Raw genomic sequence first — 2,791 nt, forward strand, 5'->3', positions numbered from 1 at the left:
ATTCATGCAAGTGAGGGAGTTCCCCAAGTGAAGCAGAGCCCAAATATCTGAGGACAGACACCCCCCAGTCTCCTGTGGGATATTGCAGTATTTTGACTGGCTTTGGAAGTCCACTCCAAAACCTGCAATCCAGCCTGCTTATGATACTCTCCTCTGCACATGTGCTGGAAGAAGACCTAACTTCATTTTCTGCCAATTTCTGTTCTCACTGCTAGTGCAGGATAAAACAATGCATTATTCTCTGTGGATCTTTTCTCCATCAATCAAAGCACAGGGAAGTGTCTGACTGATTTATAGCTGGTGCCTCCAAGAGAATCCATACAAGACTTGCAGGTCCACCTTGTGTGCTAGTACAAATGAGGAGCTGCAAGGTAAGGAAGCGGTTGGGTAAATGTCATTTGCTTTTACAGAACTTAAAGTAAGTTAGTAACCCCAAGTCTCCCTCTTTCCCCAAGGTCTGCACACAAGCTACGCTTGCATCTGCTCCCATGAGAGTCTTCAGGACTCCTCTGCCTTGCCTCTGCTGTCTGGAGGAGGTTCAGGGCTCTTGTCAGACCCACAGGACAGTGACTCATATTACTTCCAGGAATAAGACATTTCCCTCCCTGAAAGCAAGTGGGGTTTCAACACTTGATTCTGTTAGCGTAAGGGAGACCAAGGAGCAGGAGGGGGCCATGGTGGCAGTGCGAAGATCAGAGATGGGGAATGGACTGTAGTTGGGTCAGGAAAAGGGGAGGCAGACCGAGCTGGCTGTGAAACAGATTCTGCCACAAACCCACATAGAGCTTTGATTCCTCCATAGAAGTCATTTTTTTGAGGGTTTCCTGTCTTTACAGATTTGTTCATATTAATACAGATGCTTGTATAGATGCTTTACCCAGCATACAGTTCACTCATCACGCAGACAAAGCTGACTGTAAAATGAGAAACATCAGAAACTCTTCCTACATTTTCTATGGAGCTGGCCATGTATTTCTAGTAAGTTTCTTTGCTTTCAGACAAAGCATATTCTCCTGCAATTCAGGAGAAGATGGAAGTGCTTCTAACTCACCGCATCACTGGAGGCAAGGTATCCAATATACAAATATTTGGTGAACAGTTAACATTGTGGTTAAACTATTTAATTAAGCAAGAGTAACCAAGATTACAATCTGGGCATAGTTAATGAATGATATGTCTATAATCTTGTTTTTATCACAGGAGCTGAGGTTTTGCCTACCTTCAAGTGGGTAGTTTGTTTTAACTAAAGTCTAATTGCCTGCTCTGTAGAGTAGATGCCTGCAGACCTCGTTTTGCTGAGGAAGCTGGAAGAGAAGAGCAGAGATGGAAGCTCCAGTTACGCTAGCAGTTGAGGTGTGGTGGTGGCTGTGAGGATGCAATAGGCCACTGTTTTTAACCCCAGACAAGCACCTCCATGAGAGAAGGATCAAGCCTCAAGTGTTCATCATGCCAAACCTTTCCAGTGGGATGACAGCAAATTCTCAGGCCGATGCTGTCTCCTCTATGGGGATGAGACCTGATGCACAGATGGTAGGTGGTTTGTAGTTCCTGGGAGATTGAGGACGCCTTTAACACCGGAGCGGGGGGAAGCACAGCGTCCCGGAGCCTCAGTTCGGAGCGGCAAGAGCGACCGAGGGAGCCTCAAGTCCTCGACAGGACTTGCCCAGGAGGCGGCAGCTCAGCTGACGCGAGCAGCTGACTCACAGGGGGCGGCGCCAGGAGTGACGGCACCAGCCCTCAGTGGGGAAAAACCCATCCCAGGGAGCGCGAGCGACCAGGGCGGGCAGTCAGGGCGTGGCGCGGCAGTTTGCGCAGGCAGGGAGAGCGGGCAGCGAGCGGGATGGTGAGCACTCGCCTCAGGAGCAGGGCCCGCTCTGGGAGCTCTGCCCCGGCGGTGGCCAGCGTAGGCACCCAGACAGAGCCGATGAGAGGGGAGGCTGCGGCGCAGACCTCGGAGTGTAGAAAGTGCCTCGACTGGTCTCGTGAGGCGGGGGTGCACGATGGACAGGGCTGCACTCGGTGCGCCCTGGTGGAGGTCCTCCTGCAGCAGGTGGCTGAGCTGCGGGAGGCTGTTGGAGAGCTAAAAGATGCCAGGGAAGCTGAGAGGAAGCTGGGCTGCTTGCTCCAGGCCCAAACTGCGCAGGGGCTGCAAACGTCCAGCATTGCTCATATAGGAAAGAAGGAGGGCAGCAACCCAGGAAGCTGGGAATTAGTCACGAGAAAAACTAACAAAAAAAGGAGGAAGAGGACAATTAACGACAAGGGGCTTCCTCCTAAATCTGATGTCCCCACCCAGAACCGCTTCGCGGTTCTGCAGGGGGCTAATGAGAAAGCACCCACCACACCTAATGAGCACCCTGCTGATGCACCAGTAAAGAGGATCGCTACTGGTGCCTCCAGGAAAAAGAGGAGGGTCATAGTACTAGGGGACTCTACTTTGAAAGGCACAGAGGCGCTCATCTGCCGGCCTGATCCAGTCTAGAGGGAGGTGTGTTGCCTGCCAGGGGCTCGGATCAGGGATGTTGCTGAGAGGCTGCCTGCTCTAGTAAGTCCTGCTGACTATTACCCCCTTCTAGTGGTCCATGTGGGTGCTAGAGATACAGATAGCAGTAGCCTGGATAACATTAAGAAGGACTACAGAGCCCTGGGAGAGGTGGTTAGGGGCTCTGGAGCTCAGACAGTTTTTTCATCGATTCTCCAGGAATCGGGAGGGGAGGACCTTAAAAAAGCTAGGCGTGTCTGGCAGGTTAATAAATGGTTAGAATGCTGGTGCCATAGTCAGGGGTTTGGC

Source organism: Strigops habroptila, chromosome 6 (assembly GCF_004027225.2).
Source record: "Strigops habroptila isolate Jane chromosome 6, bStrHab1.2.pri, whole genome shotgun sequence".
Lineage (NCBI taxonomy): Eukaryota > Metazoa > Chordata > Aves > Psittaciformes > Psittacidae > Strigops > Strigops habroptila.